The following is a 27,577-nucleotide window of genomic DNA, read 5'->3' as shown; positions in this document are numbered from 1 at the left end:
AGTTCCAGGCAGGAGGGATGATGTGAACAAGGGGTCAAAGGCGGGAGAGCTGAGATCAAATTATCTTGAGTCTCGTCTTGTCTTATGCCGTCGAGTCATTTCTGACCCATAGCGACACCACGGACGCATCTCTCCCAGAATGCCCCACTCTCCATCTGCAATCATTCTGGTAGTAGATCCAGAGAGTTTTCTTGGTAAAAATCCGGAAGTGGTTTATCATTGCCTCCTTCCGCGCAGTAAACTTGAGTCTCCACCCTCGACTCTCTCCCGTGCCGCTGCTGCCCAGCATGGGTGAGTTTTGACTTGTAACAGTTTGCCTGCTACTCGCTAGCCACTGCCCAAGCTAGGAATGGAATGGGTAGGCCTCTGCTTGACTCTCCCTCCCGTACCTGAGGCTGGTAGAGTACTGGAAATTCTCCGGGTGTGACCCTGAGAGGGGTATCTTGAGGAGGTTGGCATTAAGAGGAGTAAAGTGTGCAGGCTGGATAGTAGGGGGAGATTAGCGAGGTAAGGTAGGAGGGATATAGCTGAGTGAGTATCAAAGCAGATTGTGTGGAGTTTTTGTTTCTCGCAGAGATGGGTGGGCAACATTGAAGATTCCCCCTTGAAGAGACTTCCAGCAACTGAGAATTGGGCTGGGGCATAAAGATGTGAGTTTGGTCTCTGCCACAGGATGGATGAGTCAAACATTTGATATTCACCCCACCACTAACCCCACAGTACTTATGTGCATATCTTTAAATTAAATGCTTTAAGTAAATTATTTATTCAGATTAATATGTCTCCCCCTCTAGACTGCAAGCTTGTTACGGGCAGGGAACGTGTCTGCTAATTCTGTTGCACTGTACTCTCCCAAACTCTTAGTACTCTGCACATAGTAAATGCTCGGTAAATACCATTGATTGATCAAACTGATGCCAGATAAGACTGATCTGGCTGGAGAGAGGAGGGGCCAGGTCGGCTCCGGGAATGGGAGAGAGAGAGCCAGGCACCTGCCAGAGTCGGAGCAAGCCAGAGTCTGAACCTCAGGCATCAGGTTGTTATGCTTTAGCTTCAGTTTCCTGCTTTCTCCCATTCCTTGGTTCACAAAGAGAGGCTAGATGAAGGACTCATAGCTAGTAGCAAGGGGCAGGGTTAAGAACATTTTTCCTGTTGCTGGATAAGAGAAATTCTAACCAGGTAAAAACATCCTCGGGACTATAGCATGATATTGGCTTCCTGTTATAGTTGAACTACTCAATCAATTAATGAGTGGTATTTGAGTGAGTGATAATGATAATATAATAATAATATGGTATTTGTTAGGCACTGGGGTAGCTAAAAGATAACCAGGTCAGACCCAATCCCTTTCCCAAATGGGACTCACAGTCTCAGTGGGAAGGAGAACAGGCATTGAATCCCCATTTTACCAATGAGGAAACTGAGGGAGAGAGCAGTTAATTGACTTGACCAAGTTCTCCAGCAGGCCAGAGCCAGAAGCATAATCTAGGTCCTTTGATTCCCAGACCCATGTTCTTTTCACTAGGCCACACTGCTTCTCAGTGTAAAACTGCTGCTGAGTACAAAAAAACTGCATGAAGCACTTGGTAGAGTACAAGAGAATCGAGACACTTGCTCTCAAGAAACCCACAGTTAAAGGGGGAAATAGAAAAAAACTATTTACAAATAGAGTGCATAGGTGGGTAAAACAGGATCTGGTTCAGGTATATCAAGATGAAGTAGCATAATAATTGAATATACCAATGAAAATCCAAATTAAAATATACATATATACATTCAGTCAATCATATTTATTGAGTGATTACTGTCTGCAGAGCACTGTACTAAGCACTTGTGAAAGTACAGTACAACTATAAGCAGACATATTCCCTGTCCACAACAAGCTTACAGTCTAGATGGGGGAGACAGACATCAATACAAATAAATAAATTGCAGATATGCACATAAGTGCTGTGGGGTTGGTGGGGGAGCAATTCAGAGTGATACAGAAAGGAGTGGGAAATGAGGAAAGGTGGGGCTTAGTCTGGGAAGGCCTCTTGGAGGAGATGTGCCTTCAATAAGGCCTTGAAGGGGGGGCAGAGTAACTGTTGGTCAGATCTAAGGAGGGAGGACGTTCCAGGCCAGAGGCAGGACATGGGCTAGGGGTCGGCTTCAAGACAGGTGAGATTGAGGCACAGTAAGAAGGTTAGCACTAGAGGAGCGAAGTGTATGGGCTGGGTTGAAGTAGGAGGTGAGGTTGGAGGGGGGGTAAGGTGCTTGAGTGTTTTAAAGCCAGTGGTGAGTTTTTGTTTGAAGCGAAGGTGGATGGGCAACCACTGGAGGTTTTGAAGAGCGGGGCGACGTGTTCCGAACGTTTTTGTAGAAAGATGATCTGGACAGCAGAGTGAAGTACGGATTAGAGTGGGGAGAAGCAGGAGGCTGGGAGGTCAGCAAGGAGGCTGATGCAGTAATCCAGGCAGGATAGGATGGGTGATTGTATTAATGAGGTAGCAGTGAGGATGGAGAGGAAAGGGTGGATTTTAATGATGTTGTGAAGGCGAGACCGACAGGATTTAGTGATGGATTGAATATGTGGGTTGAATGAGAGAGAGGAGTCAAGGATAACGTCAACGTCATAAGCTTGGGAGACAGGAAGGATGGTGGTGTCATATAAAGTAATGGGGAAGTTAGAGGGAGGGTAGGGTCTGGGTGGGAAGATGAGGAGTGCAGTGCTCTGCACATAGTAAGCGCTCAATAAATACTATTGAATGAAAGGAGTTCTATTTAGTACATGTTAAGCTTGAGGTGACGGGAGGCCATCCAAGTAGAGATATCTTGAGGTCAGGAAGAAATGTGAGACTGCAGAGAGGGAGAGAGATCAGAGCTGGAGGTGTAAATTTGGGTATCAACCAGATAGAGGTGGTAGTTGAAGCCATGGGAGCAAATGAGCTCTTCGAGGGAGTGGGTGTAGATGGAGAATACAAGGGGATCCAGAACTGATCCTTGAGGGACCCCCACAATAAGGAGGTGGGAGGCAGAGGAGGAGCCCATGAAGGAGACTGAGGATGAATGATGATGATGGTATTTGTTAAGTGCTTACTATGTGCCAAGCACTGTTCTAAGCACTGGGGGAGATACCAGGTAATCAGGTTGTCCCATGTGGGGCTCACAGTCTTAATCCCCATTTTACAAATGAAGTAACTGAGGCACAGAGAAGTGAAGTGACTGGCCCAAAGTCACACAGCTGACAAGTGGCAGAGCAGGGATTAGAAGCCACGACCTCTGACTACCAAGCCCGGACTTTTGCCACTAAGCCACATGGCTTCCATGTGGTCAGAATAGCCAGAGAGATAAGAGAAGGACCAGGAGTGGACAGAGTCAGTGAAACCAAGGTTGGATAATGCTTCCAGGAGAAGGGGTAGTCCAATGTCAAAGGGAGCTGAGAGGTCAAGGAGGATTAGGATGGAGAAGAGGCCATCCCTGACCCGGGCGGTGGTTGATGGTCTGTGCCTGTTTTTGTCCCCTCAGAGGAAAGATCTCTGCATCCTTGGGGTGGTCCCTGACCTGGGGCAGGGGGAGGATAGGGTTGATGGTCTGTGCCGGCTTGTGGCCCCTTACAAAAAGGTTGAGGATAGGCAGTAAAATAAAAAACATATGTGCTAAGGGTGGCTTGGGGTGTTGTGAATTATTTGGGGTACGTTTCCTGAAGGAAGTGGGATTTTGGGGGAGTTTTGATGATGCAGAGAGAACTGTGGTCTGACATATTTGCTGTAGGGGAAAAATTTTAGGCTGGATGAGCACCATGTGTGAGTAGATGGAGGTGGGAGAATTGTGAGTGATATACAGTTGGAAGTTGAGGTTAGGAAGAATAAAGAGTGCAAGCGGGGAGTAGACAAGAATGCCAATCTGTAGATCGGGAAGAGTTGGTAGAGAGCCTTCAAGTTATTTTGAGAAGTTTTTATTTGATGTGGAGGAAAATGAGAAGTCACTGGACGTTTTTAAGGAATGGAGAGATGTATGCCAAATGAAACTTCAAGATGATCTGTGCAGCAGCATGGAGACAAGGGGACTGGTGAGAAGACTGAAAAAAAATGCCTAATCTTGATATGACATGGGCTTGGATGAGGTTGGATGCTGACTGGAGAGGCAGATCCAGGAAATGTTGCATACGATGAATTGGTAGGATTAACAGTAATATGGATGTGAGACCTGAAAGTCAGTAAGGATTCAAGAATGAGGTTAGGGGCTTGTGGGAAAGGGAGGTTGATGCTAACAGAGATGAGAAAATGATGAAGAGTGGTTTAGGAGGGAAGATGAGATGTTCCGTTTCGGACATGTTTTGTTGGGGACTCCAACAGGACATCCGAATGAACAAGCGTGCTCTACCACAATCATCAGTAAAAACTTCCTGGTCATGATCGATATGAACAAGGAAAAAGATTCTATAATGATCTAGCTAATTCCTCAGAGAAGTACACCGATGATCCAATAAGCTGATTCTCATGGGAGATTTCAAGGCCCTGTGAGCAGAGACACTGAAATAAGAAGAATCACTGTTCATAAGAGTGGTAAATTAAGCATCAATTATACAGTCTATCTAGGTGGAAGTTCCAAACATCAACTTAAAATAACAAAGTACATTTTTGCATACTAAATAAGAGAAAGCCAAAGAGCTAAGGAGGGGCACCTCATTTTCTAAAAGTGAGGGCTGAAGAATGTGTTCATATTATTGTTGCTGTATTCAATCATCAGCATTCCAAACTTTGACTAATGAAAAAGCCAAGGTACGCCTGGTTTCCCTGTAATGCAGGGGGCAGGAGTTGCATTCTTGTAGAATCCCACAATAAAGAAAATTTGCATTGTAGTACTCACCCCATGTTTAATGTCATACCATTTCTTCCAACATCGCCTCATTCACAGTATTAAAAGAACATTCTCTAATACTGCCAGGGAAGCAGCAGGCCTAGTGAATAGAGCATAGGCCTGGGAATCATGGAAACCTGGGTTCCAAACCCGGCTCTGTCAAACTTGAACACTTGTTTGTTCATTCATTCATTCAATCATTCAATCATATTTATTGAGGGCTTACTGTCTGCAGAGCACTGTACTAAGAACTTGTCTGCTCTGTGACCTACGGCAAGTCACTTAATTTCTCTCTGTGCCTCAGTTAAGACTATGAGCCCTATGTGGGACAGGAAAGGTACCCCAACCTGATTAGTTTGTATCTACCCGGGCACTTAGAACAATGCTTGATACATAGTATGCACTTAATAAATACAATCATCATCATTATAGTGTTTTATCTATCTATCAATAAATAGTATCTATCAGGCATCATCTTTGTGCAGAGCATTGTATTAAGTGGTTGGAGAGTACAATAAAATTAAATTATATTAAATCCCTGCTCTCAAGGTGCTAACAACCTAAAACGCTTCATGAAAACACACACTGGCAGAACTGAGTGTTTTAAGAAAGTGGCATCGAAGCCACCTAGATAGAGAAGCAGCATGGCCTATGGAAAAAGCACAGGCCCAGGAGTCAGAAAACCTGGGTTCTAATCCCGGCTTTGCCACTTGTCTTCTGTGTGACCTTGCCCGAGTCACTTCACTTCTCTTTGCCTCAGTCTCCTCACCTGCAAAATGGGGATTAAATACCTGTTCACCCTCTTATTTAGATGGTGAGGTTCATGAGGGAAAGAGATTGTTTCCATCTTGATTAACATGTATCTACCCCAGCACTTAGAAGAGTGCTTGACACATAGAGAACACTTAATTATTATGATGATTATTACTACTAATAATGATAGGAATGGCTGTTGTCAAACTGCTGGAACTTTATGACAACACTGAAGTGGATATATCAAGGCAAGAAATCTATCTGTCTCTACAAATTTGAGCAAGGATTGGATCCTCTGGGATCCTCTGTCCCAGGCAGCTCTGAAGACTGTGAGAATGGAGTGAAGAAAACACTAGAAAGTGTTTGGTGAGAATGACTCTGAACTCAAAGTGCTACTTGTAGCGAAAGTACCAGAGTATTGTCAACTCCTTGCAGAGCCTCCCAATCCTGGAGAAAGACATGTTTATTGAAGCCTATGTGGTGGAATATAGAACAAACTACTATTACTGTGATAAGGCTAAAGAGAGAGAAGGCCAAACAGACTGAAATCAACCTAAGGGCTTTTTGATACATCACACATCCCTCAGCACCACTAAAGAATAAAGACGATTGATTCCACCCTCTTCATAGGCAAAGTGCTCTTTCTACCAGGCCACCTCCAATGGCTACCCATTATTCCCTATCTCAAACACAAATTCCTTGGCTTCCAGGCTTTCCACCAGCTTTCTCCATCATACCTATATGTTCTCTCTCTCTCCTACTTAGTCTGAGAATCCCACATGGGACAGGGATTATGTTTGACCTGTTTATCTTGTATCCACCCTAGTGCTTAGTAAAGTGTCTGGCACAGTCAGCACTTAACAATTGCCATTCACGTTGTATAAGCTCTCTTTACCCACAGTTTCACAGCTCACACTCTTTGTTCCTCTCAAAAGCACCTTCTAACAGTTGAGGCCTCACTCTCAACATTCCGACCTTCAGCCCCTTCCTCACTCAGTTACCCGTATCTGGAATGATATCTTCCCTCAAATGTGCCAGACCCATACCTCTCCCCATCTGTAAAGCCATCCATAAAATCCCACATAGTCCAGTAAGTCTTCGCAACTCTGGTACTGTCGATCCATCCCTTTCCTTTAGCACTTCAACTCCTTCATCCTTTTCAACCTTTCAGGCTGTCACCAAATGCTGTCATTTCTGCACATAATTTCTGCCCCTCCCTCTCCATCCAAACGATCTCCATAACTTGACCAGGCACTTCTCATATGCTGGCTTAACTCCTGTGTCCGTCTCCTCACTAATTTCCTTGCCTCCAGTCTGTCCCCTCTCCAGTCTATATTTTTCTAAAATGTTGTTTCTATACACATCTCCCCTCTCCTCAAAACCCTCCAGTGGCTACCCATTCCTCTCCCCATCAAGCAGAAACTCCTGAGCTTTGCCTTTAAGACACTCGATCACCTATTTCCTTCTCATTTATCCAGCTCACATTCTTTAATCCTCTCAAGCTAACCTCTACAATGTGGTCTCATTCTGGTCTCTCCCACCACTGACCTCTTGCCCGTGCCCACCCCCCATCTTGGAACTCCCTTCCTCTTCACATCTGACAAGACCACTGCTCTTTCTATTTTTAAAGCCCTTCTGAAATCACATCTCCTCAAGCAGGGCTTTCTCTTGATTTCTCATCTCCCTGACTAATATTCCCTCACAGATGCCACTTGAGCCCTGCTGTGCCAATCAATCAATCAATCATACTTAATAATGATTGCGGTATTTGTTAAGCCCTTACTATGTGCCGGGCACTGTTCTAAATGCTGGGGTAAATACAAGATAATCAGGTTGGACATAGTCCTTATTGAGTGCTTATTCTGTGCAGAACACTGTATTAAGCTCTAGGGACGGTACAATCCAACAGGGTTCATTCATTCATTCACTCAATCATATTTATTGAGCGCTTACTGTGTGCAGGGCACTGTACTAAGTGTTTGGGAGAGTACAACACAACAATAAACAGACACATTCCCTGCCCACAATGAGCTTACAGCCTAGAGGGTCAGTAGACATGTCCCCTGTCCACAAGGAGCTTACAGTCTAGGTGGGAAACAGACATTAAAAAAAAAATACGGATGTGTGCAAAAGTGCTGTGGGGCTGAAGGTGGGGTGAATATCAAGTTCCAAGCCCAGGCTTGGGAGTCAGAGGTCACGGGTTCTAATCCCGTCTCGGCTGCTTGTCAGCTGTGTGACTTTGGGCAAGTCACTTAACTTCTCTGTGCCCCAGTTACCTCATCTGTAAAATGGGGATTAAGACTGTGAGCCCCACGTGGGACAACCTGATCACCTTGTATCTACCCCAGTGCTTAGAACAGTGCTTTGCACTTAGTAAGCACTTAACAAATGCATTATTATTATTATTACCAAGTGCTTAAAGGGTACAGATCCAAGTGTGGAGGTGACAGAAAAGGGAATCAGAGTAGGGAAAAGGGGGGACCTAGTCAGGGGAGGCCTCTTGGAGGAGATGAGATTTGAAAGTGGGGAGAGTGGTGGTCTGTTGGATATGAAGGGGGAGGGAGGTCCAGGTCAGAGAGAGGATGTGGGCAAGGGGTTGGTGGCGAGATAGAGGAGACTGAGGTACAGTGAGAAGGTTGGCTTTGGATGAGTGAAGTAGGTTGGCATTAGAAGAAGAGTGTACTAGAAAATCAGTGCATTAAGTTAAGAATAGGCAAGGTGATTGGTTTAAATCCAATGGTTAGGTGTTTCTGTTTGATATGGAGGTGGATGGGCAACCACCTGACGTTCTTGAGGAGTGAGGAAACTGGAACTGAACTATTTCAAGTAATAATAATGATAATAATGACAATTTGGGTGTTTGTTAAGCACTTCCTATGTGCTAAGCACTACGATTAGACTGTGATCCCGTCATTGGGCAGGGATTGTCTCTATTGCCAAATTGTATATTCCAAGCGCTTAGTACAGTGCTCTGCACATAATAAGTGCTCAATAAATACTATTGAATGAATGAATGAATGAATACTAAGCCTTGGGGTTGGTCACAGTCCCTGTCCCTGAGGGGACTCACAATCTAAGAAGGAGGCCTAGTGGAGAGAGCATGTGTCTGGGAGTCAAAAGGACCTGGATTCTAATCCCAGCTTTGTCAATTGCTTGCCGTGTGACCTTGGGCAAGGCATTTAACTTCTCTGTACCTCAGGCCTCCTGTTCGTCCTCCTACTTAGACCGTGAACCCATGCAGGAAAGGGGCTGTGTCCGACTTAATTAACTTGTACCTACCCCAGCACTTAGTGTTTGACACATAGTAAGGGCTTAACAAATACCATGAAAAAAACCCAAACAGGTATTGAATCCCCCTTTTACAGATAAGGAACTGAGGCACTGAGATTTGCCCAAGGTCACACAGCAGACAAGTGGTGGAACTGGGATTAGAACCCAGGTCCTCTCTGTCCCAGGCCCAAGTGCTTTCCACTGGGCCATACTGCTTCCCTTCTTTTTAGAAAAGGGGAACCGGGAAACAGATCAAAGTATGGACTGGAGCGGGCAGGGAGGTCAGCAAGGCGGCTGATATTCACAACCCCTCATGTCACTGATGTACTTATCTAATATACTCTATTACAACCGACTGAGAGCCCTACTGAGGGCTCACCTCCTCCAAGAGGCCTTCCCAGACTGAGCTTCCCCTTTTCCCTCTGCTCCCTCTCTGCTCCCCCTCCACCCTCTGCTCCCTCCCTTCGCCCCTTCACCTCCCTTCAGCTAAGCCCCCTTTCCCTCTGCTCCTCCCCCTCTCCCTTCCCCTCCCCTCAGCACTGTGCTCATGTGTATATATTTTTATTACCCTATTTATTTTGTTAATGAGGTGTACATCCCCTTGCTTCTATTTATCATGATTATGTTGTCTTGTTTTTGTCCATCTGTCTCCCCCGATTAGACTGTGAGCCCGTCATTGGGCAGGGATTGTCTCTATCTGTTGCCCGAATTGTACATTCCAAGCACTTAGTACAGTGCTCTGCACATAGTAAGCACTCAATAAATACTATTGAATGAACTGCCTAGTTGTAATTTATTTAAATGTCTGTCTCCTCGAATGGACTGTAAACTCCTTGAAGGAAGGGATCAAGTGTACTAATTTCTAATGGAGTCTCCCAAGTGCTTAGTAAAGTGCTCTGCACCCAGTAGGTGCTCACCTATTTGTTTCTATATTCAAGTATTTATTCAGCTATTTCACCTGGATTTATTTGCACTACTTTCTGCTATAACCCTTGTCTTTCACCCGTTTTAGCTATTTGTTAATAATTTCGTCTATTCTTCCATTATATTGTAACTCCTTGAGAACATGGAACATCTATCTTTCCATGGATATTCCCTCCCAAGTGTCATCTATCTTTCCATGGATATCCCTCCCAAGTGTTCAGTACCCTGTCTGCACACAGTATGTGCTCAATATTGCAATGTTGTATTGTACTTTCCCAAGGGTTTAGTACAGTGCTCTGCACACAGTAAGTGCTTAATAAATATGATTGAATGAATGAATGAATACTTCTGATTGACTGAGTTGCAAGTTAATAAATAACCTGGATTGAATGACTGGGAAAAAACCCATTAACTCTCCTAGCATGATGTATTTGGATGGTATTAAAGAGTCAATCCATATTTAATTCTGGAGACAAGAAGTTGAACAGCTACAATAATCACCAGTAAACATCTACTGTATAAAATTCAGTGACTCATGTGTTTATTCCTCTCAACTCCCAGTGGGTTGGTTTTTTTTGCCCACATTGTTGATTTTATGGCATAAACTTTTTCTATTCATGCACTCTACAGTCATGCACTCTACAGAGAGTGCATTTAGGATTTATCAAGAATTTGGATTTAATTTGAGATTTGGAGCAAATCATTTTTCCTGGCTGGGAAGAAAAAAAATGCAATTAACTGCTTGGAAATAGCAATGCAAATGAAAAGCAGTATAACCTAGTAGAAAGAGCATGGGCCTGGGAGTCAGAGGACATGGGTTCTAAACCTGGCTCTGCTTATTGCTTGCTGTATGACCTTGGGCAAGTCATTTAATTTCTGGACCTCGGGTGTCCTGTTCTCCCTCCTATTAAAAGACTGTGAGCCCATGTAGGAAAGGGAGTGTATCCAACCTAATTAACTTGAATCTACACCCAGATCTTAGAACAGTGTTTGACACATAGTAAATGCTTAACAAATACCATAGAAAGTGCTTTAGCTGAGCTAACCTCACAGCGAGTTTGACAATGAACTCAGACCACGCCCTTGAAGGCAGGGTTGTCCTAGAGATCCCCCTGATCACTCTGGAAAGCAGCATGGCATAGTGGATAGAGCACAGGCCTGGAAACCAGAAGGTCATGGGTTCTAATTCCGCTCTGCCACTTGTCTGCTGTCTGGCCTTGGGCAAGTCACTTGACTTCTCTGTGCCTCAGTTACCTCATCTGTAAAATGGGGATTAAGACTGTGAGCCCTGTGTGGGACAGGGACTATATCCAACCCGATTTGCTTGTAGCCACCCCAGTGCTTAGTAGAGTGTCTGGCATATAGTAAGTGCTTAACAAATCTCTTATTATTAATAATAATAATAATAATCATGAGGGAAGACACTCGGGGTAGCCTTAGCAGTTGTAGGAGAGGGGGAGGAATGTAGGTTCTGTAAAGTTGGCTCCTGCAACCTGGGAAGGTGTCAGGGGATTCAAAGGATTCAAAGCAACTTCCTTTAACCAGACTGGACAACCCTTGGATGTTGTGAATCTCTCAGGAAAGTTTGACAATACAGAATGCATCAGACCAGATTCTGAATTCTTTAGAATTCTATTCCAGTATCTGAAAGGCTCTGGCATATCCCATTAGAATCCCCCTTTGAGCCAGGTTGCTGGGTGAGACCCGACCCGACAATTCTAGTGGCAGCACGGTAGCAAGGAGATGGAGGAGTAAAGGTGAAACAACCCAGCCCCTTCCTCCTCATTATTTCTGGTGGCAACGATAGCCAGTGCTGCTCCTGCTTCCATCGCCATGGTTGAACTGGTCATTCCCATGCTGCTTCTTGGAATTTCCTTCATGATTGGATTGTTAGTCTGCTCCAAATGGTGTTCACAGCAGCCAGTGTGACTACTACTGCCTTCAATCAAGCAGTGTGTCCAGCTGGCTGCTGGGCCCCAAGTTGCACAACCTCCTCACCTGCCACATACACCTCCTCCCTGCCACAGATCAGCCCTGTTCTCGCTCAGACACCGCCAATCTTTTGATGCCAACCAATTTTCTCAAGTCATCATGCCCCACTTAGCCTCCATACCCAAACTACCTTCCCTAGATGACCAAATTGGCCACCTCAACGCCACCCTCTCTACTAAACTGCACTTGCTCCCCTAATTCCCCCATCCCTTCTTCGATCTCGTACCACTACCCCACAGTCCTGGATCACCTCCACGCTCCGTTTCCTTCGTTCCTGTGCATGAGCCGCAGAGTGCTGCTGGCAGGAATCCAGATATCAGGCCAACCTCATCCACCTCAAATTCATCCTTGCATGCTTTAACTCTACCTTTCCCCTGCCCAGTAAAATTATTTCTCTATCCTTATGGAAACTCATGCCTATTGCCCTCCCCAGTGGTTCCAGATGTTTAACTCTCTCCTCAAATGTCCTTTCCCCCCTCTTCCCCTATGTCTTACCCACAATAACCTGGCTACCTACTTTATTGAAAAAATTGAAACTATCAGAGAGGATTTTCCTAAAACCTCCCCTGCTCAATCATTCATTCAATAATATGTATTGAGGGCTTACTGTGTACAGAGCACTGTACTAAGGACTTGGAAAGCACAATTCAGCAATAAAACAGAGACAATCCCTGCCTACAACGGGCTCACAGTCTAGAAGGGGGGAGGCAGGCATCAAAACAAGTAAACAGGCATCAATAGCATCAATACAAATAGAATTATAAAAATGTACATATATACACAAAGTGCTATGGTGGGGAGCAAAGGGAGCGAGTCGGGGCTATGGGGAGGGGAGGGGGAACAGAGGAAAAAGGGGGCTTAGTCTGGGAAGGTCTCCTGGAGGAGGTGAGTCTTCAGTAGGACTTTGAAGGGGGAAAGCACTCCTCACCAGTTCCTCCCTCCTCCCACCCTTTCTTCAACTCTCCCATCCTTCCCAACAGTATCTCAAGAGGAGGCCTGCTTTGTCTCACCTTCTCCACCTGCACTTCTGATCACTTTATCACCCTTTGCACCTTATCAAAGCACTTGCCCTCTCCCTTCTTTCCTCCCTGACTGCCATCTTCAACTGTTCACTTTCCAATGCCTTCTTCCCCACTGCTTTCAAGCCTGCTCACATCTTCCCTTCTAAAAAAGTCCCTTGATCCCACAACTCTCTGCAGTTATTGCCCCATCTCCATCTTACCTTTACTTTCCAAACCCCTTGAGCAAATTGTCTACACCTACTGCCTTCCATCCCCTTCGCTCCTCAGAAACCACATTCTCAAAGGACACAGATGATCTCTTTCATGGCAAATCCAACGGCCTCTACTCCATCCTAATCCTCCTTAACCTCTCAGCTGCCTTTGACACTGCCGACCACCCCCTTCACCTAGAAACGTTATCCAACATCAGCTTCACTGACACTACCCTCTCTGGTTCTCCAACTATCTCTTTGGCCACTCATTCTCTGCTCCTTCTCTGCCTCCCACCTGCTAACTGTGGGTATCCCTCAAGGTTCAGTTTTGGATTCCCTTCTACTCTCCATCTACATCCACTCCCTTAGGGAACTCATTGACTCCCAAGGCTTCAACTACCACCTCTATGTGGATGATTCCCAAATCTACATCTCCAGCCCTGTTCTCTCTTCCTCTCTGCAGTCTTGCATTTCCTCCTGCCTTCAAGACATCTCTACTTGGATGTCCTGCCATCACTTCAAATTTAACATGCCCCCAACAGAACTCTTGCCCAAACCCTGTCCTGCCACTGACTTTCCCATCACTGCAGATGGCACCTCCATCCTTCCTGTCTCACAAGCCCATAACCTTGGCATTATCCTTGACTCCTTTCTCTAATTCAACCCACATATTCAATCTACCACTAAATCATGTCAGTTCAACCTTTACATCACTAAAACCTGTCTTCTTCTCTCCATCCAAAATGCTACCCCCTTAATCTACTTATCCTATCCTGTCTTGATTACTGTATCAGCCTCCTTGTTGACCTCCCTGCCTCCTGTCTCTCCCCACTCCAGTCCATACTTCACTCTGCTGCCTAGATCATTTTTATCCAAAAACGTTCAGTCCATGTTTCCTCACTCCTCAAGAATAGCCAGTGGTTGCCCATCCACCCCACTCCTTACCACTGGCTTTAAAGCGCTCAATCACCTCGCCCCCTCCTACCTCACCTTGCTACTCTACAATCCAGCTACAATCCAGCTGCAATCCAGCCCACACATTTTGTTCCTCTCACTGTATGCAGTTCTCATCAATCTTGCTGCCAACCTCTCACGCACTCACCCTGCCTCTGGCCTGGACCGCCCTTCCTTTTCATATCCAACAGATGATTGCTCTTCCCATCTTCAAAACCTTATTGGAAGAGTATCTCCTCCAGGGTGCTTTCCTTGACTAAACCCTCATTTCCTCTTTTCCCACTCCCTGTGTGTCACTCTGACACACTTCCTTTTTCACCACCCCCAGCCCCACCCACTTATGTAAATAGCCGTAATTTATTTATATTAATGTCTGGCTTCCCCTCTAGACTGTAAGCTCGTTGTGGGTGGGGAATAGGTCTGTTATATTTTGTGTACTCACCCAAGCACTTAGTACAGTGCCCTGCACACAGTAAGTGCTCAATAAATATGACTGGTTGATTGATAGGTGGGGGTGCTTAATGCAGCAACAAATGGTACCAAATGGCAGGTTGAGTCCAAATGGCATTTGTTAAGCGCTTACTATCTGCCAAGCACTGTTCTAAGCGCTGGGGTAGATACAAGGTAATCAGGTTGCCCCACGTGGGTCTTCACAGTCTTCACCCCCATTTTACAGATGAGGGAACTGAGGCACAGAGAAGTTAAGTGGCTTGCCCAAGGTCACACAGCAGACAAGTGATGGAACTGGGATTAGAACCCATGACCTCTGACTCCCAAACCCATGCTCTTGACACTAGGCTGCTCCAACAAGTTCTTTTTCTCCCCATTTCTCCTCCTCTGTCCCTTACTCTTTATCTCTTTCGCTCTCCCCTCTTACATTTTTCTCCCTCTTTTTCTTCCTGTCCATTTTCTCTCTCTCCCTCTCTGTTCCTCCTCTTCCACTTTGCCCCTCTCTTTTTCTCTCTCTCCCCTTTAGTCTAACCCCTTCTTTTCTCTGTCACCTGACTTTTATCCCTCCTTTCTCCTCTCATCCTACCCTGTCCTGCCCGTCTCTCCTGTCTTCTTCACTCTCCCTCCTCCTCCTCTTTATGCCCTCCCTCCTCACCCCTACCTTATTGTCACCCCTGACTTTTTCCATCCCTCCTCTTTCTTCTCTTTCCATCTCTGTCACACCAACCACTTTTCTGCCTTTCCAGCTTTGTTTCAGGAAGTTCTCTGTTCCCCCAGGAGCACCCCAAAAACTGGTGACCTGTCTCTCATGCCCACCCTGGTCCTATTCAGGTCCCATCCTGCATCCCTGGTCCTCCTTTGAAAGATCCAGAACCACCCAGAGTGTTCAGACACACGCACTGTATCTAATATGGCAATGAAAAGCAGCAAGAGGCTATAGCTCCACCCAGTGATGGAAGTTTGTACAGAAGTTCACTTATCCGTTTCCTCTGGGGACAATCAGTATCTTGTTGATGGTGTCTGGGTGGTGGAAGTCAAGTCCTCAAATATCTAGTCTGAGTTCTTTCTTTGACACAATTTAGCTGGGTGCATATCAACTGATTTCCCAGTTTTTTCCATGGGCTGTCCTTCTGGGAAGTTGTGTCCATTAGTAGTAATAATTATAATAATAATTTTTATTATTATGGTATTTAAGTGCTTACTATGTAACAAGCACTGTTCTAAGCGCTGGGGTAGATACAAGGTCGTCAGGTTAGATGTAGTCCCTCTCCCACAGGCTCACACTCTTAATCCTCATTTTACAGGTGAGGTAACTGAGGCCCAGAGAAGTGAAGTGATTTGCCCAAGGTCTCACAGCAGATACGTGGTAGAGCCTGGATTAGAATCCATGACCTTCTGACTCTCAGGCCTGGGCTCTATCCACTAAGCCATGCTGCTTCTCTATAATAATATCGGTATTTGTTAAGCACTTACTATGTGCCAGGCACTGTACTAAGCACTGGGATGGATACAAGCAAATCTGGGTGGACACTGTCCCACGTGGGGCTCACAGTCTCAATCTCCATTTTACAGATTGAGGTAACTGAGGCCCAGAGGAATGAAGTGTCTTGCCCAAGGTCACACAGCAGAGAAGTGGCATAGTTGGGATTAGAACCCATGACCTTCTGACTCTGAGGCCTGTGCTCTATCCACTATGCCATGCTGCTTCTCAAAGGGCATAGTAGGCAAGATTTGAACCTGCACGGGGAAACACGATTGTATTTCTAGTCCACCGTCTTAACCACTCAGCCACGATTGATCAATCAATAGTATTTATTGAGTACTTACTGTGGGCAGAGCACTTGGGAGAGAACAATACAATAGAGTTGGTAAACACAGTCCCTGCCCACAACGAGCTTACAGTCTGGAAGGGAAGACAGATAGTAATATAAATGAGTAAATTATGGATATGCACGTTAATGCTGTGGAGCTGAGGTTAGGGTGAATACCAACTGCCCAAAGGGTAGAGATCCAAGTGCATAGAAGACACAGAAGGAAGAGGGAGTTGGGGCACGAGTATTTAGTCAAGGTGTGCCTCTTGGAGAAAATGTGACCTACATAAGGCCTTGAAGGTGGTTTGGCATATATGGAGGAGGAGGAAGTTCCAGGCCAGAGGAAGGACATAGTCAAGGGGTTAGCAGTGAGATAGATGAGAACAGGGTACGGTGAAAAAGCTTGCACCAGAGGAGCGAAGTGTGCAGGCTGGGCTGTAGTAGGAAATCAGTGAGGTATAATATAGGAGGGGCAAGTTGATTGAGTGCTTTAAAGCTGATGGTAAGGAGTTTCTATCTGATGTGGAGGAGAAGGATAGGCAACCACTAGAGGTTTTTGAGAAGTGGGGAAACAAGGAATGAATGTTTTTTTTTTTTTAAGAAAAGTGATCCAGGAAGCAGAGTGAAGTATGGCCTGGAACGGGGAGAGACAGGAAGCAGGGAGGTCATTGAGGAGGCAGATGCCGTATTCAAGGTGGGAGAGAATAGTGCTTGGATCAGCATAGTAGCAGTTCAGATGGAGAGGAAAGGGTAGATTTTAGCAATATTGTAAAAGTAGAATCGGAAGGATTTGGTGACAGATTGAATATGTGGGTTGTATGGGAGAGAGGAGTCGAGGACAATGTCAAGGTTAAGGGCTTGTGAGATAGGGAGGATAGTGGTATTGTTCAGTGTTAGGGGAAAAGTAGGAGAAGCCAGTTTTTGGGTGGGAAGATAAGGAGTTCTGTTTTGGACATGTTTAGTTTGAGGTGCCTGTGGGACATACAGGTAGAAATGTCCCAAAGGCAGGAAGAAATAAGAGTCTGCAGAGGAGAGAGGCCAAGGTTGGAGATGTACATTTGGGAATCATCTGCAAAAAATAGTAGTTGAACCCATGGGAATGATTGAGTTCTCCAAGGGAGGGAGCATATATGGAGAATAGAAGGGGACCCAACTAAGCCTTGAGGGCCACCCTGCCCACCCACCATCAGGGGATGGGAGGCAGAGGAGGAGTCTGCAAATGAGACTGAGAAGGAGTTGTCAGAGAGTTAGAAGGAGAACAGGAAAGGACAATGTCAGTGAAGTCAAGGTTGGATAACGTTTCAAGGAGAATTGTACATTCCAAGAGTTTAGTACAGTGCTCTGCACATAGTAAGCACTCAATAAATACTATTGAATGAATGAATGAGAAATGGAGGGTACCCAGTGTCAGAGGCAGCTGAAAGGTTTAGGATTAGGATGGAGGAGAGGCCATAAGATTTGGTGAGAAGAAGGTCGTTGGTGACCTTAAAAAGGGCTGTTTTCATGGAGTGAAAGGGGTGGAAACCAAGCCACAGAGCGGTGCTGGTGAAAATCTAAATATCAGGCTGACTTGGTCCAATTCGAGTTTATCCTTGCATGCTTCAACTCTGCCTTCTACTCTACCCGGCAAAATTATTTCTCCACCCTCATTGACACCCATGCTTATCACCCTCACCAGTTGTTCCAGACCTTTAACTCCTTCCTCAGGCCCCCGTCCCTCTGCCTCCCCCATTCCTTACCCCCGGTTACCAGGTCACTAATTAAGAAAATTTACATTATCAGATGTGATGTCCCTAAAATCGCCAAAGTCCTTACCCATTCTGGCTCCCTCTTCAACTCTCCCATCCTTCCCAGCAGTATCTCTAGAGGAGATCTCCTGCCTCCAACTGTGCATCTGACCTCATTTCTTCACACCTTATCAAAACTCTTGCCCCCTCCCTCCCTAACAGCCATCATCAACTGTTCGCTCTCCAGTAGCTTCTTCTCCACCGCTTTCAAACATGCCCATCCTTCCCCTCCCCTAAAAAACCCCTCCCTTGACCCCACGGCTCCCTCCAGTTATCCCCCCATATCCCTCCTACCATTCCTCTCCAAATTCCTTGAGCGAGTTTTCTATACCCACTGCCTCAAATTCCCCTCCTCTAATTCTCTCCTTGACTCCCTCCAATCTGGCTTCTGTCCCCTTCACTCCACAGGAACTGCCCTGTCAAAGGTCACCAATGATCCCCTTCTTACCAAATCCAATGGCCTCTACCCCATCCTAATTCTCCTTGACCTCTCAGCTGCCTTCAACACTGTGGACAACCCCCTTCTCCTGGACACATTATCCAACCTTGGCTTCACTGACACTATCCGTTCCTGGTTCTCCTCTTATCTCTATGGCCACTCATTCTCATTCTCCTTTATGGGCTCCTCCTCTGTCTCCACCCCCTAACTGTGGTGGTCCCTCAAGGTTCAGTTCTGGGTCCCCTTCTATTCTCCATCTACACTCACTCCTATAGAGAACTCATTCACTCCCATGGTTTCAATTACCACCTCTATATGCGTGATACCCAAAGCTACATCTCCAGCCCTGATCTCTCTCCCTCTCTGCAGTCTCACATTTTCTCCTGCCTTTAAGACATCTCTTCTTGAATGTCCTCCCATCACCTTAAGCTTAATATGTCCAAAACAGAACTCCTTATCTCCCCACCCAAACCCTATCCTCCCCCTGACTTTCCCATCACTGTAGATGGTACCACCATATTTCCTTACAGGCCTGTAACCTTTGGGATTATCCTTAAATCCTCTCTCTCATTCAACCCACATAACCAATCCATCACTAAATCTTGTCATCCTACCTTTAAAACATCACTAAAAGCCTCCCTTCCCTCTCCATCCAAACTGCTACCATGTTCATACAATCAGTCATCCTATCCCACCTGGATTATTACATCAGCCTCCTGGCTGACCTCCAAGCCTCCTGCCTCTCCCTACTCCACTTTGCTCTGCTGCCTGGATCATTTTTCCACAAAAACGTTCAAGACATGCAACCTCGCTCCTCAAAAAACTCCAGTGGTTGCCCATCCACCTCCACTTCAAACAAAAACTCCTCACCACTGGCTTTAAAGCATTTAAGCACTTTTCCCCCCTCCAACCACACCTCACTACTCTCCTACTACAACCCAGTCCACATACTTTGCTCCTCTAATGCTAATCTTCTCATTGAGCCTCGATCTCATCTATCTCACCACTGATCCCTGGCCCATGTCCTTTCTCTGGCCTGGAGTGGCCTCCCTCCTCAAATCTGACAGACAATTACTCTCCTCCCCTTCTAAGGCTTATTGAAGGTACATCTGCTCCAAGAGGTCTTGACTGACTAACCTCCCCACTTGCCTCTTCTCCCTCTCCCTTCTGCATCTCCCCGACTTGCTCTATTTCTTCTTCCCCACTCCCAGCACCACAGCATTCACATACTTATCTGTAATTTATTTATCGATATTAATGTCTGTTTCCTCCACTCTAGACTGTGAGCTCACTGTGGGCAGGGAATGTGTTTATTATTGTATTGTACTCTCCAAAGTGCTTAGTACAGTGCTCTGCATACAGTAAGTGCTCAATAAATGCAATTGAATGAATGAGGATTGGAGGAGAGAAAGTGGAGACAGCAACGTGTAGACAACTCTCTCAAGGAGTTTTGAGAGGGATGGTAGGAGGGAGATGGGGCAATAACTGTATGCAGCCACGGCATAAAGGGAGAAGCAGTACGGCCTAGTGGAGAGAGGATGGGCCTGGGAATCAAAAGACCTGGGTTCTAATCCCAGCTCTGCCAATTGCTTGCTTTGTGATCTTGGGCCAGTCACTCAGATTTTCTGTGCTTCAGGTTCCTCAACTATTCCATCCTTCCTGTCTCACAAGCCCAAGACCTTGGTGTCATCCTTGACTCCGCTCTCTCATTCACCCCACACACCCAATCCATCACCAAAACCTACCGGTCTCACCTTCACAACATCGCCAAGATCCGCCCTTTCCTCTCTATCCAAACCACTACCTTGTTGTTACAATCACTCATCATATCCCTACTGGATTACTGCATCAGCATCCTTTCTGACCTCCCAACCTCCTGCCTCTTCCCACTTCAGTCTATACTTGACTCTGCTGCCCGGGTTATCTTTCTACAAAAATACTCTGGGCATGTCACCCCACTCCTTATAAATCTCCAGTAGTTGCCTATCAACCTCTGTATCAAGCAAAACCTCCTCATTATTGGCTTCAAGGCTTTCCATCACGTTGCCCCATCCTTCCTCACCTCCCTTCTCTCCTTCTCCAGCCCAGCACACACACTCCACTCCTCTGCGGCTAACCTCCTCACTGTGCCTCATTCTCGCCTGTCCCACTGTCGACCCCTGGCTCACATCCTACCTCTAGCCTGGAATGCCCTCTCTCCTCACATCTGTCGAACTAGCACACTTCCCCCCTTCAAAGCCATTCTGAAAGCTCACCTCCTCCAGGAGGCCTTCCCAGACTAAGCCCTCTTTTTCCTCTGCTCCTCCTCCCCTCCCCATCGCCCGACTCCCTCCCTCTGCTCTACTCCCCTCCCTCCCCACAGCACTTGTGTATATATGTACATATTTATTATTTATTTTATTAATGATGTGTATATACCTATGATTCTATTCATTTATATTGGTGCCACTGATGTTTGCTTACTTATTTTGATGTCTGTCTCCCCCATTCTAGACTGTGAGCCCATTGTGGGATAGGGATTGTCTCTATTTGTTGCTGAACTGTACATTCCAAGCACTTAGTACAGTGCTCTAAATACATTAAGTGCTCAAAAATACAACTGAATGAATGAATGAATGAATGAATGAATATTCATTGGTGATGCCTGTTTTCCCTCCTTCTTAGACTGTGAGCCCCATGCAGGAAACGGACTGCGTCTGACCTAATTAACTTGTACCTACCCCAGGGCTTAGGATAGTGTTTGACACATAATATGTGCTTAACCAATGCCATTTAAAAAAAAGAGGGATTTTTAGGTTAGGGGATACGTAAGCATGTTTGAAAGTAATGGGGAAGAAGGCACTGGAAAGTGAACAGTTGAAGACAGTGGTCAAGGAGGGAAGAAGGGAAGGGACAAGTATTTTATGAGGGATGGGCTTAGAGGTATAGTTGCAGGGGGTAGATTTTGGGAGGCAGCAAGAGGTCTCTTCTGGAGCTACTGTTGGAAGCAGCGTGGCTTAGTGGAAAGAGCATGGGCTTGGGAGTCAGAGGTCATGGGTTCGAAGCCTGACTCCACCACTTGTCAGCTGTGTGACTTTGGGCAAGTCACTTCACTTCTCTGGGCCTCAGTTCCCTCATCTGTAAAATGGGGATAAAGACTGTGAGCCCCACGTGGGACAACCTGTTAACCTTGTATCTACCCCAGCTCTTAGAACAGTGCTCAGCACATAGCGCTTGGCAAATACCACCACCATCATCATCATCATGAGAAAGTCAAAGAGGCTAGAGGAGGAAGGGGGACTGGAGAGGAGAAAAGATTTTAGAGAGTCCATGCCTGATGGTTTCAACTTCATCAATAATCGTGTGGCTAGGTCAATAGGAGAAAGAGATGGTTTGGGAGGGGGAAAGAAGGTTTGAGGAGAAAGCTTAAATATCTGGTATATCTGGCAAGGGCAATGGATAAGGGAGTCAATTAGGAAGGAGAAGTATTGTTGTCAGAAAGAGGACAGGGCAGAATTGTATCAGGTGAGAATGAAATTCAGATGGATGAGGTCAGACTGAAGTCTGGATTTCTTCAGGCTGCAGTCTACAGCTCGAGCACAGAAGTGAAGGAAATTAACTGTGGAGTTGATCCAGGGTTGCGGATTGGTGGTACAAGATTGACAGAGAGACAGGGGAACAGGGGAGTTCAATTCAGTGGAGAGAGTGATACTGAAGGTGTCGATTTATGCACCAAGAGAAGGTAGTTTAGGTATAGAGGGCAAATGCAGGATGATGGCTTTAGAGTATTGGAGGGAGTCAAAAGATCAGAGGTCTCTTTGAGAGAACAGGACAGATTTATGGGGAGTGGCCGTGTGAGGGAAAGACTAGGCGAGGAAGTTGTGGTCTGATAGAGGAATTTCAGAGTTGGAGAGGGTAGAGATTGTTCAGTGACTGGAGATGATGAGATCAAGTGTCTGCCCAAATTGGTGAGTGTGTGAGGTGGGGTGGAGCAGGAGGTTACTGGAGTTGAGGAGTGAGAGGAAGTAGACAGTGGAAGGGTCATCAGGGACATCCACACAAATATTGAAGACCCTAAGGATCAATGAAGGGATGGAGTCCATTAACAGAAAAAGCTGATATAATGACAATGCACTGCCCAGAGCAATTGATTATAGATGCTCTTGAGTTATTAATCATTCAGTTAGAATAACTTATCAGTGAATGCATTCTCAATTCACCAAAATCATGGGGAAAATGTCCAAATGAAATGATTTCCTCTTACCAACATCCAAGAAAAAAGCAAACTAAAAATACCAACAATAAACAGCATTTGAATCTCAAAGGTTCATTTTTTTTATGTAGGCATGAAAAAATGACCAACTATTAAAATAGCACTACTGCAATATGTCATTTTTGAGAAATGGCAATATGAGCATGTTGAGATCACCATAGCCCCAAGAAACACAAAAGCTGTTAATAGAGCCATTATTTTAATGAACAAGTAAAAATTAGGGCATTTGTTAAGCGTTATGTTCCAGGCACTGTACTGGGTGTTGGGCATTTGTTAAGCGCTTACTATGTGCCAGGCACTGTACTAAGCACTGGGGTGGATACAGACAAATCAAGTTGGACACAGTCCCTGTCCCATGTGGGGCTCGCAGTCTCAATCCTCATTTTACAGATCAGGTAACTGAGGCACAGAGAAGTGAAGTGACTTGCCCAGGGTCACAACAGAAAAGTGGCAGAGCTGGGATCAGAACCCATGAGCTTTTGATTCCCAGGCCCGTGCTCTATCCACTATGTCCAGATAATAACAGTGCCCACACCGAGGAATGTTAAATATCGACTAGAATCATCACTAATCCGGGGGAAAGGGTATGGGGAATGGAAAGAGAGAGAAGCTTCTCTAAATGTTTTGCCTCTTTGTTTCAGGAAAGTTAAAACCATTATCACAGGAGCCAGGTATGTAGCACAATTACCCCAAGTTCAGGCTGCAAATCACCTCATCCTATTTGTCTTTTTCGGCTTTACTTCTACCATATGGAGGAAAAAGGTAGCAGCAGGAAGGTAGCATCTGCCTTTGCTCACTTATTGGATGGCCCACACTTGAGAATATTTTGCTCTGGACTGGAATTAAGAAAGTTGAGAGCTAACCCAAATCCCCTTCCTCATACACTGTTTTGGGAGCAGTAGGGGGGTATGGATGGCAAAAGGAACTCTGGGTGCATAGGGAGATGTCCTAACTGGAAAATCTGGGTCATTACCATTTCCAGAAAGGGACTGATAGTGATAGAGAACACAGTGGTCACGTTTAATTGGGCTCAGGAGAGACAAAACTCATTACTTCATGTTGTTGAATCAAGGTGAGAAAAAGAGAATGGTTTGGAAAAAAAAAACTGCTAACAAAAGCAACTGCCATCTATCTCATTAGTCATGTCCTCAGATCATCTTTAGTGATCTGTTTCTGGACTAGAAACAATCCTATTTTCTGGCATCTACCTCTATGCTTACTACAATGCCTGGCACATAGTAAGCACTTAACAAATACCACTGTTATTATTGTTATTATTATTATTGTTTGTCTTCGGGTGGCCAGTTGTCTGACTTTAAATGGGAGAATGATGGTTGTCAGAGTGCCTCTTCAGAGACAGCATTGTCATCTCTTCCACCTGTATAACTGAGTTGGCCCAACCTAGGTCCTTACCTGGTATTTTCCAGAACGGTTAGAACAGGGCAGCAACATAGATTAAAATAAAAAAGATGGAATGTATCCCTTGCCACTGCAGCAGAGGAGAAGGGGAATGAAAAATTGGAGAGGGAAGAGATAGAAAAGAATGAGGAAAAGGTATGGCAGCCTCTCCTCTCTTCCTCCTCCCTGCCATTTTCTACTTCTGCTAACTTTTCCTGCTCAGGTAGTGGTGGTGGGCAGCTGACAATTGTTCTGGTTGCAATGGCAGGGGATGGTGATGCTTGGGAGTCATCGCTTTTCCCCTTTCTCCTATTCCTTTTCTTCTCCCCCTGACACTTATTTTTATTATTTTTTTTTTTTTGGTATTTGTTAAGGGCCAACCACTATTCTATGCGATGGGTTAGATAGAATATAATCAGGTTGGAGAAACAGTATGGTGTAGTGGCTAGAGCACGGGCCTGGGCGCCAGAAGGTCATGGGGTCTAATCCTGGCTCCGCCACTTGTCTGCTGTGTGATCTTGGTCAAGTCACTTCACTTCTCTGTGCCTGAGTTCCCTCACCTGCAAAATGGGGATTGAGATTGTGAGCCCCATGTGGGACAAGGGACTGTATCCAAACCGATTTGCTTGTATCCATCCCAGCACTTAGTACAGTGCCTGATACATAGTAAGGGCTTAGCAAAAACCACAATTATTATTATTATTATTATTATTGTTCTACGTGGCGCTCACAGGCTAAGTAGAAGGGAGAAAGGTATTTTAATTCCCATTTTACATAGAAAGAAACTGAAATACAGAGAAGTTCAGTGACTTGCCCAAGGTCGTACAGCAGGCAAGTGGCAGAGCCAGGAATAGAACCCAAGTCCTCAGACTCCCAGACCTGTGCTCTCTTTCCACTGGACCAAATTACTTCTCTCCTCCTCCTCCATTTTCTCTCTTTTTCTTGTCTCCTTTTCTGACCCCTACTCCTCTCAACAATTCCTTTTTCTTTGGCCCCTATTTTCTCTCTCTCTTTCATCCATGTTCTTTCTTCCCATCTCCCTTTAATGGCTCACATTCATCCTATTCTAGTTGAAGAAAAATCTGGTCATTTCACTAGTTCTGATTTTGACCGCGTGTGGCATTTAAGATAAACATAAGGCTTGCACTTGATGTATTGTTACAAGGACTGGATTTTACTTGGCATTTCCCTATCCACAACTCAACCAGTTTGTCAACAAATGCTAAAGTTGGGTTAATAATGATAATAATAATGTTGGTATTTGTTAAGCGCTTACTATGTGCCAAGCACTGTTCTAAGCACTGGGGTAGATACAAGGTAATCAGGTTGTCCCACGCGGAGCTCAAAGTCTTCATCCCCATTTTACAGATGAGGTAGCTGAGGCACACAGAAGTTAAATGACTTGCTCAAGGTCACATAGCTGACAAGTGGCAGAGCCGGGATAAGAACCCATGACTTCTAACTCCCAAGCCAGTACTCTTTCCACTAAGCCATGTTGCTTCTCTAATAATAATAATTATGGTATTTGTTAAGCACTTACTATTTGCCAAGCACTCTTCTAAGCGCTGGGGTAGATACGAGGTAATCAGGTTGTCCCACATAGGGCTCACAGTCTTCGTCCCCATTTGGGTAAGTCACAAAGCTGACAAGTGGTGGAGCCAGGATTAGAACCCACGACCTCTGACTCCCAAGCCTCTGCTCTTTCCACTAAGCCAGGCTGCTTCTCTATATCAAGGTGAAAAGTGGCTTCAATTACTTCAGATCCCCCTATGAAAAGCCACTATATTAAAATAGAGATTTATGTAGGTCATTCCTTAATTTCTTCTTTAATCTCTGAGAAAAGCACCTCTACGATGGCACTTTCTATACAAAGACCTAAGTACTACCAAGAAAAACCTCCACAAACCCCGCAACAAATCTGCATCAATCTTTCCTGAACTACTTCAAACTCTTTCAAGTCATTTTCAAAGCATTTTGACCAATCAAAGCATTCAAAACAATTAAGAAAATGTCAGTAAGCATTTAGAATCCATTTCAAAACCCCCAAAATGTTTAAATCATTTTGAAATTGTTTTGATAAGGCACTGTGATTTCAAAACATCCTTGAAACCACAAATATTGTACTAATGATTTGGGGGTGATTTGGAATGGTTTGGTCATTCAAAAGAGTTGCTGGAATTTTAAAACCATTCAAAACCTTCCAAAATGATTTCAAAGGCTCAAGCATTTTCCAGACATTGCCCCTTTCTAAGAAGGCTCCTTCATCACCCTAGAATCTCTTAGTTTTCGGGGGAAGGTATTACACATAAGAGGCAGTAAATTTGAAACATATAACTTATTTGTGAAGTTTGACTTCTTTCCCAAATGAATCTTTAATATTACTTCCACCCCCACGTGTGAGATTAGTAAATATAGCAAGGCTCTTTGTAGCTCCTCACAGACCTGGTAGAGTCCTCTGCACACAGTGAGTGTTCAGTAAATCTTGTCTTGCCTTAGGCTGTTGAGTCGTCTCCATCCCATGGCGACACCATGGACACATCTCTCCCAGAACACCCCACCTCCATCTGCAATTGTTCTGGTAGTGTATCCATAGTTTTCTTGATAAAATATGGAAGTGGTTTACCGTTGCCTCCTTCCGCGCAGCAAACCAGAGTCTCCGCCCTCGACTCTCTCCCGTGCTGCTGCTGCCCAGAATGGGTGAGTTTTGACTTGTCGCAGATTGCCTTCCACTCGCTAGCCACTGCCCAAGCTAGGAATGGAATGGGTAGGCCTCTGCTAGACTCGCCCTCCCATAGTCGAGACTGGTAGAGTGCTGGAAACTCGCCAGGTGCGACCCTAAGAGGGGGTTCTACTGAGGACTAATTGAAGGGAATAGAGCCAACTTCTAATCTCACACATTATGTAATTCCTCGATCTGCATTCATCTTTCTCTAGAATGAAAAACTTGGTGCCTCATAGAGGTATATTCTTCTGTGCAAGTGGGAGAATGACAAGATCAACATAGGGAAGACAATATGAAATAGACTTAGATTGTGAGCCCCCAGAGAAGCAGGGAGAGGATCTAATTCCCACTTGTATACTCTTCCCAGCCCTTAGTAAAATGGTCTGGGTACAGTAAGTGCTTAATAAATACTACTACTAATAATAATAATAATGTTATCTGTTAAGCACTTACTATGTGCCAAGCCCTGTTCTAAGCTCTGGGGTAGATTCAAGTTAAGCAGGTTGGACACGGTCCCTGTCCCACATGGGGCTCACAGTCTTAATCCCCATTTTACAGATGAGGTAACTGAGGCCCAGAGAAGTTAAGTGACTTGCCCAAGGTCACACAGCAGACCTGGGGCAGAGCCGGGATTAGAACCCAGGTCCTTCTGACTCCCAGGCCCATGCTCTATCCACTAAGCCACGCTGCTTCTCTACTACTTTGATCCACCACTGGACAATCTCCATTTGAAGGAGGCATAGCTCCTAAAATGATAATAACTGTGGTAT

General features: G+C 45.2%; 1 protein-coding gene and 1 non-coding gene across 5 annotated transcripts in view; both read right to left on the bottom strand.

Annotated features, from left to right (window-relative positions):
- The window catches only part of LOC103169698, a 92,672-nt gene that overhangs the window by 22,139 nt on the left and 42,956 nt on the right, over positions 1–27,577 (bottom strand). The window lies entirely within an intron of this gene.
- Positions 26,793–26,930, bottom strand: LOC114807742. Its single transcript, XR_003755817.1, has one exon. It is a non-coding gene; the product is annotated as a small nucleolar RNA SNORA7 (small nucleolar RNA).

This window comes from Ornithorhynchus anatinus, chromosome X3, assembly GCF_004115215.2.
Source record: "Ornithorhynchus anatinus isolate Pmale09 chromosome X3, mOrnAna1.pri.v4, whole genome shotgun sequence".
Lineage (NCBI taxonomy): Eukaryota > Metazoa > Chordata > Mammalia > Monotremata > Ornithorhynchidae > Ornithorhynchus > Ornithorhynchus anatinus.
This window is presented reverse-complemented; position numbering and strand designations above follow the sequence as displayed.